Genomic DNA, 8,330 nt, shown 5'->3' with positions numbered 1-8,330 from the left:
CTGTGCCCTCATCTGTAAAATGGGAAAAAGAATGATACCTACCACACAGGATTAAATAGGTTAATAAACACAAAGCTCTTAGAATAACGTCTGACACACAGGGCACACGCTCAGTAGATGCTAGCCCCTCACCTTCAGCATCCTCGTCATTATTAGTGTTGTTACTATGGTTACGTTATGGTAGGACCAGTGGAAGCAAACAAGCTGTGTTTTATAGGAAGCAAAGCAACTTGGGCTTCCGATCACACACCACAGGGTTCTTTGTCAAGGAAGCACCTTGACCCTGGGAAAATGGAAACTAGGAAAGAAAGGATTTTTTGACGGTAGGACACTTCCGAATGTCCCCGAGCCTAACTGTGAGATGGAGACCCGTCCGTGGCCCCTCTTCAGACTAAGTGATACTCAGCCCACTTACCCGCATCTTCTCTGAGCTGAGGATCAAGGGAAGAATAAAGGTTTTTATTCTCATGCCACTACCAAAAATCAAAATTGAAATGCAAAGGTGACAGATCAGAGCTGGAAAGACTCTGAGATAAATTGGCTCTACCCTCTTGTTTTAAAAATGCACAATCAGAAGGCTGGACAGGAAAAGTGACTCAGGTCAAGCGAGTTGAACAACGAGGAGCCGTCAGGACCCGAACCGGCACCCCGCCTCCTGGCCCGCCGCGCCTTTTTGTTTGAGTTTGTTGCTGTCATTGGGGTTTGTTTTTAGTCTTCCTACGCTTTGTTAATATTTCTCTGCTTTCCAGTTGCAAAAGGATATTTCAATGGGGTTTCTTTTTTTTTTTTTTTTTTTTCAATCTGGAGGGCCGAAAGAAACTTATAAGAAGGTTGTGGAGAATGTCAAGGGTGGCAAGGAACACACGTGTGCTTCTCATTCCCTTTCCTCCTTAAGCTGGTGCCCTCGTTCAGTGGGGCTACCCCCAGATCAGCCGCCCCTTAACAACCTATTGGCTTAGGAGCACCTGGGTGGCTCAGTCGGTTAAGCATCCAAGTCTTGGTTTCGGCTCAGGTCATGATCTCATGGTTCGTGAGACTGAGCCCCACGTCAGGCTCTGCATTGACAGCACGGAGCCTGCTTGGGATTCTCTCTCCCTCTCTCTCTCTCTCTCTCTGCCCTTCCCCACTTGCACTCTGTCTCAAAATAAATAGGTAAAGATTTTAAAAAGCCAAACAATCCATTGCCTTACATTTGTGGCCGTGAAGCCTTGACATGTGAGCCACCTTGAGAGGCGAGCGGAGACCGCATGGTGACCAGCAGAGCCTGGGAAGCCACTCTGTCAGAAATCCCACGGAGGAAGTCTCCTCCTGAGCAGCGGGGGTTCTCTGCTTTCCTGTGGGGCGGGGGTGGGGGGGGTTTCTTCTGCCTCCAAGCCCAGCTGACCTATCAGACCTAACATTTCTCTTCCTGAGGCTATGAACCAGGTCTCCATGGGGAAGGTCAAATAACACAAGCATTATAACCAGAAAGACCGTCCTCAGTCAACCCTCAGAGTCCTTCCCAGCCATCACCTCCATGGACTGGAAGGATTCTCTTCCCCTCCTCTGCCTGCAAAATTTCTACTTACCCTGGACTATCCAGCTGATATGCCTGTCCTCTGTGAGAAGGACCCTCATCCAGCTTCAGCCCTTGCTATGTTACTCTATTACAGCTTGGGGAACAACGTCCTCCAAACCAGAGTTGGGAACAATGTTTCACGCACACAAATGTTTTTAGGGGAAGACAGAATGCTTGAACATGGCACCATCCTTAGGAAACCCAAGACCTAGCATCACTGTGGTGACAGTACTCCTCATATCCCATGGAATCAGTTCCTCACGTCTACCTTCTTCACAAGTGAGCTCTCCTGTGATACTGGTTTTCGGGATGCCCAGCACCTACCACAGAGTCCAATACATTCGACTGATTGGTTGGTTTGTACCTTACCGCCATTGCCAGTGAATGCAGAGAAGTACCGAGCATTGTTGAATGAACTTCAAAATTCATTCAACAGGAGGAGGAGGCGGAGGAGGAGAAAGGAACAAACAGAGGAAGGACACTCCACCTTCTCCTTGTTTCTCCCTTCACCCCATGCCAAGAGAAAGTGGTCCTTCTGACTTTCAGGGACACTATGAAGGCCACAGTACCTGTCCTACATATTTGACAGGATTGTGGGGAGAAAGATGTGAGAAAGACCAGTACGATAAAGCATTGTGCCACATAAAGTGATGCATGCTAATGAAGGCAATCCGTTAGTACACGATGGCTGACATTTCTGAGCCATGGTCCACATTACCTTAATATCAACAAGTGAAAGGGTAAAGGGGGTGGGTGTGAAGAGAGGGCAAACCTCCAGAGAACCATTGGACCTCTTCTGGCTTAAGGACCCTGCAAATCCCAGAGACATCCCCTGACACCGATACTCGTCACCACCACCCCCCCCCCCGCCTCCACCTCCAGCTCCCCCATTACTACTGTGAAATGGAAAGTACTGGAAAAGCTCCTGCTTAGGCTCCTTTTAATTAAGCACACACACAAAAAAAAGAACCACCCCTGGGTTTTGTCTGTTGTACTTGTGTTCTCAGGTCTGTTTGTACTTATTCTGAAATTACATAATTAAAAAAAATAATATTAGGTAAATGTGCCCATCAGCCTGTCAAGCCTGCCTGGGCCAACCTTCACTTGGGAACCACAGTGACAGCCCCTTTATTTCTCTTACTTGTTTTTAAGCACAAAATATGTCACACCTGGAAGTAATTAGCATAATTTTTACTAATTTATAGCTAATTACACAATTACTTTTCTATGAAAGGTTCTGGAAAGACACTTGAAGTAAGTTCCACCAAACCTAGTGGCAAGAAATTGCTTGAAAACATTTTGTTAGCTTCGAACATTTAGGAGGAGGGAGGGGGAACACCCAATAAAGTAATTCTTTCCTATTTCAGAGTGTTCAAATATGACAGGGATATAATTTCTCCAGTAATTTGCAAAGCAGAATGTCTAAATGTCTCTGCTAATCCAACCCAACCAGAGGCTGCTCTAAAAAAAGGCCCCCAAAAGAAGCGTTGTTGAGACGCCCAGGACAGAACACAGAAAGCACTGCTTCGCAACTATAATTGGTTTCACGACGGAGCTAAAATGTCAACGGCTCTCCCTCCAGGAGTACACTAACCTTGTGACAAGAGGTGACCCCGGGCAGGTGTCTTTCTCAGCTCCTGAGAAACTGGGGTTCAAGCCTTGGGAGCCATCTGACTCTGAAAGCGAAATTCCAGGCTGCCGGGACCTGAGAGCCTTACGTTTTCTGCACGGGGCAAACACTCTCCAGCCTACTTCACTCAACGAACATTTTCTTGAGCCCCTACTCTGTGCCCTGAAGTCCACGGGAAGATTTATAAAAAGGACAATTCCTGCTTTCTCTCATCATGACGAGAAGGAAAAAATTATGCCTATCCCCCAAGAAGAATTTCTTGAACACGGCCTTAGGCAGAGGGAGGAACTTGAAGGAAGAACCGGAGGCAGCCCCTGCCCTCAGGAGGTGGACAGTCTAGAGGCCAAAGCCCCACGCGGGAAGCACGTGGCCTAGCCCGGCTGTCTGGGTCCCATCAGCGCCCATGCGGGCGGCGTCAGGGGCTATCGGTGCTGCTGAAATGGAAAGATGAGTGATGGTGACTGGAAAGGTGGCCAAGGAAGGATGACGGAGTCCCGACTGTATGTGACGTGCCAGGGAGGGGTGTGGAGGGGAGAGCCACACTGGTTTCCTGAAATCGAGAGTGAGCTGTCAGGCCCACACAGGTGGGTCCTGGGAGCAAAGGTGACGATAGGGGAAGTTCCCCAAATTCCCTAGCAGAAAAGGAGGTGAGGGAGCCAGGAGCACCCTTAACACCTAGAGACAGTCACCGGTGTCCGGGAAGGCCCCCTGAGACTGAGGTGAGGCCTGTGCCTGTCCTGGGGCTGCATATGTGGTGACAGTCAATAGAAGGGAAGAACACAGAGCCATCAGGGCATGTAGGAGTTGTGTGAGGTCGGCAGAATTGGCTGGGAGGGCAAAAAGGCATGTTATCACATGCCTTCACAGCAGGGATAATATCGCCCCAAGGAGGCAGAAACTGATTCTTGGGGGGGCAAAACTCTAAGAGAATGCGATGGTTTGTGGCTCTCCAAAGAGCCACAGTACATAAACAGATATATTGTGTATCTGCGGTACTAAAACTTCATGTTGGGGGTGATCGGGAAACGCTGTCTAAAATGTCAGGGCAGTGGGGAGTGGTCATGCAAGATCAAGGAAAGTTGAGAAACCCAGTCGCAAAAGAAACCCCTCCACCAAGGTGGGGCAGTCAGCAAAGTGTCTGACTCTTGATCTCGGCTCAGGTTCTCACGTTCACGGGATCAAGCCCCGCATCGAGCTCTGTGCTGACAGCGTGGAGTCCGCTTGGGATTCTCTCCCTCTCCCTCTCTCTCTGCCCACACACTCTCTCTCCCTCTCTCAAAATAAATAAATAACCTCTAAAAATATTTTTAAAAAACCAACAAACTTCTCCACCAAGGTTTAAGCTCTTTGAAAACAGGTCCTCATCCTCCAAGTGGCCCTGCCGTCATCCCTGTCTTCTGAGGGCCAATCACTCCTTCCAGCGACACGAGTGCCTAAACTTGCCTCTTCCGCTTGTTGCACGTGTCACTCTGTGGAAATTTACTCGTCGGCAAGTTGGGCCCAGCCCCCTCGATGGGGTGTTTTCTGAGGATGGAGACTGAATTACGCACTTCAGGACCCCTGCTCCTAGCACCCAAAGCAGCAAAGCAGCAGACGCCCCACAAATGTGAGTAAATCTGAGTTCCATTGTCATACAGTCTGAGGTCTTGCTTTAAGGACCCCTGTGTAGGTGGCAGGGAGGCACTTGGAAGATGTCCAGTTTCTGCCAGCCTCACCTCAAGGCTACTGAGAGATTTTGGCAAAGGAGTATCTTCTGCCTCCCACAGGAGAGTAATGTCAATGGCTTACACTTGGCACATTTCTTTTCGTGTTTTCAAATTATTCTCCCAGCTACTGTCATCTGACCCACACGAGAACCCTAGGAGGTAGAGGAAGTCATTAATGGCAGCTCTTTGCAGATTCCCTCATTCAGTCAACAGGTATGCCTGAGTGCCTGTGGCCTCCATAGTGCCGTGTGCCAGCACTAGAAGACAGAGGGGAACGGGATGGCCAAGGCCCTGTGGTCACCTCGCTTACACTCTCCGGAGAGGACATGACTAACAAGACAGGCAACCCTTCTGATAGATGCGAAAAGAAAACAAAAAGCAGAGTAATGACAGAGACACTTTAGGCCCCGTGCTGGGGGAAACCTCCCCACCGAGGAGACAGGCATGACATGACATTCTGAGTGAGCATGAGTTGGTCTCTACAGCTAGAAATCAAGACTCAAAGAGGCTACAAGACTGGCCCTATCTCCCGCAGCCAGAGGAAGGCAGGTCTCTGGATCCTATCTGCCCAGACCACCTCTTTTTTTCAACTGTTCCCCCCTATGAATCTGCTCCCCCTCCGGTTTCCCAAGTGGAGACCTGAGTTATAGGAAAGGCAAATGCGCGCGCGCGCGCGCACACACACACACACACACACACACACACACACACACACACACTCTGCTACCTACAAAGGAAGCAGCAGATAGGCAGACAGGCAGCGAGAACACCCAGCCAGAGCGCGCACAGGACCCAGCCTGGGCTCTGCTCTCTTGCAGACCTGCCAGGCGCCTCTCGGAGGAGCACACCGCCCCCCTCCTGTGGCCAAGTGGCCGCCCTGTGAACAGTGTTTATTATTCATCAGGCGTGATGAGACTGTTCAGAGATTTCAGAGTCAGCTGGTGGTTTCATTACAAGCAATCAAGGAAGCTTTGGACAATTCATGGGAAGGTTGTGACGAGAGGTTGCGTAGAATCCTAGTAGCTCTTCTAGCACCCGAATCAAAGTCTTCTTACTCCTTTCCTCCCCCTGCACCCCCACCCCAGCACAGACACTTGAACGTTCATTCTTTCCCCTAAACGTCAACACCTCTGGTGACTCAGGGGTCAGTTGTTTTCTCCCTCCACTCAACAGATGTTTTATTCCTGCTCCAAGTCCCTCCACCTTGGAAATTCTCCTTGACCCTAGAAATAGAACACTTCTTCCGGCAGGCCAGCACCCTTTAATGGACACCTCCAGAGATACATGCTGGGTCACCACCCTGAACTGTGAGCTCGGCAACGGCCGGGAATGAATTCGAAAGATGGCTGAGGTAGGTATCTGCGTCACCCGGCCCACACGGTGAGCAAGAGGCAGACTTACCGTGTGCCTTGGAGCCTTCTGGGTCTTTGCACACATTTTCTCTACTCCCCACTACAAACCTACAAGCACACTGTTAGGAATCCCCATTCGGCAAGTAAGGAAACTGAGACTGACAGTTTCTGTATCTAGGACGTCACACAGCCGCTAAGTGGCAGACCTAAGGTCAAACTCCAGTCCGTATGAACGGAAATCTGGTATCTTTGCACAACAGGGTGGTGCTTCTGGCTTTTCTCAGCCTCGGCACCTCAAGGCACCAGCTGGGGAAGTGAACGCTTCCAGCAGGAGTGAATCTTGGCCACCCCCACAGATGCACAAGGACAAGGTGAAGGTCTCTCAGAGCTGCAACAGAGGAATGGGGCCTGGAGGCAGGCAGGAGCATCTCACCTGGCAAAGGAAAGACTATTTATGGCTAGGGCTTCTGTCCTGGACGGCTGGTGACCACGGCCAGGGCCAGTAGCTATATCCACCCCACTGCTGGCCAGGATTCACTGAGGAGAGCACTCCCTTTCTTGATTCCAGAGCAGGGACCCCGAGACTGAGACATCACAGCTGGTCGGATGACTCACCTGGGCCCACCACCTGGTTTGAGGGCTCATCCTGATTAAGCTGGGAAAGGCCCCATTCCGTTGGCGAAGGAGACGCACTCCTCTCTGTGACCTTATTGACTTGACCTGGATGAGTTTTCCCATGTTCAGGAAAGCTGGTTTCGGGGACTGGCTGATTTTTTTCACATGACACTGTTCCTCAAGTAGTAAAAGGTCCCATGGATTTGAGGTCACGAAACCAGAGTCTGAGGCCTGACCTTGCACTGACTGCAATAAACGGACTGCCATGTCGGGCATGTCACTTCTCCTGCCCGGGCCTCAGGTTCTCCACCTGACAAAGGAGAGGGTGTGGGCAATGATAATCTGAGGCTTCCAGATCTGGAACTCTGTCGTTGCAGGCTGCCCCGGGATGGTGTTTCCCTCCAGCACAAACATTGCACTAAGTTATCAGAGGGTGAGAGGTGACAGAGAGAGAGACACACACACGGGAAAGTAGAAACAAAGGCCCGGCAAGATGGACGGAGACAGATCAAAGCAGGGGAAGCTACCCAGCCAGAGAAAGGAGGAACAGCCTGGTGGTGTGGAGAGAAACTTAGAGCCCCTGATGTAAGCAGACTCTTGCCAGTATTGCTGGAAACAAATAGTGACAGATTGCTAACATGTTACAGTGAAAATTACCAACATGATGAGACTTTTGCACCATAACCAGCACCTCTTGTTATCCCATTAACAAAACTGATGAGACCAAATTGCTAATAGGAGAAAACTTTCGTGTTGGATTATATCACTCTTGTCTTGCATGGGGAATGCAGTAAAGGGCAAACTGGAAGGCACGCTGAAATCTCCCCAAGAGCCATTTCACCTTCGACGGAGGTGGAGAAAGCCCTAGAATGCCCCCCTCTTCCTTTACATCTAGAAACACCCACAGATGCCACCAAGCATCTCTCCTACCACGGCTCCAGACGTCTGTCCCCATCGCTGAGCCGGGCTGGGAAGAGCTATCTGTCATTACAAAGAACAAGAGCCAGTGACCTTTACAAAGCACATGGGGGGCACTGGCAGGGCCAGGGTGGCCGGGAGGGGACAAGTGGAGGTGGTAGGTCGGAGAGTGTGGAGTATTGGATGCCAACTCACTTCCATCTGCCCCAGGAACAAACCAGCATATCTGAGCTCACGATTATTTACATTTTTACCACCCCCAGCTGGCCACTGACCACTACAGCTGGGGCAGAGAGAGCCCCAACTCTTCATTCCATTAGTCAGAGTTCAAACTGTCATCGAAGCCCTGGGAGGTGTAAGGAACAGGACACATCTGGTTCTTGGAAGGATTTGCCCAGGCATGTCAAGAGGATCTTTCCTCTTTGGGCTAGGGAAGGATTTCCTGCTCAAACTCAAGTCATATGCAGAGAGAGCCAGATTAAGAACTCGCTTTATGTTCGCTGCTCTCCCAGAAAAACCCGCCAGTGACCCAAACCTTTCACGTCTGAGGT

The sequence above is a fragment of the Acinonyx jubatus genome, chromosome B1 (genome assembly GCF_027475565.1).
Source record: "Acinonyx jubatus isolate Ajub_Pintada_27869175 chromosome B1, VMU_Ajub_asm_v1.0, whole genome shotgun sequence".
NCBI lineage: Eukaryota > Metazoa > Chordata > Mammalia > Carnivora > Felidae > Acinonyx > Acinonyx jubatus.
This window is presented reverse-complemented; position numbering follows the sequence as displayed.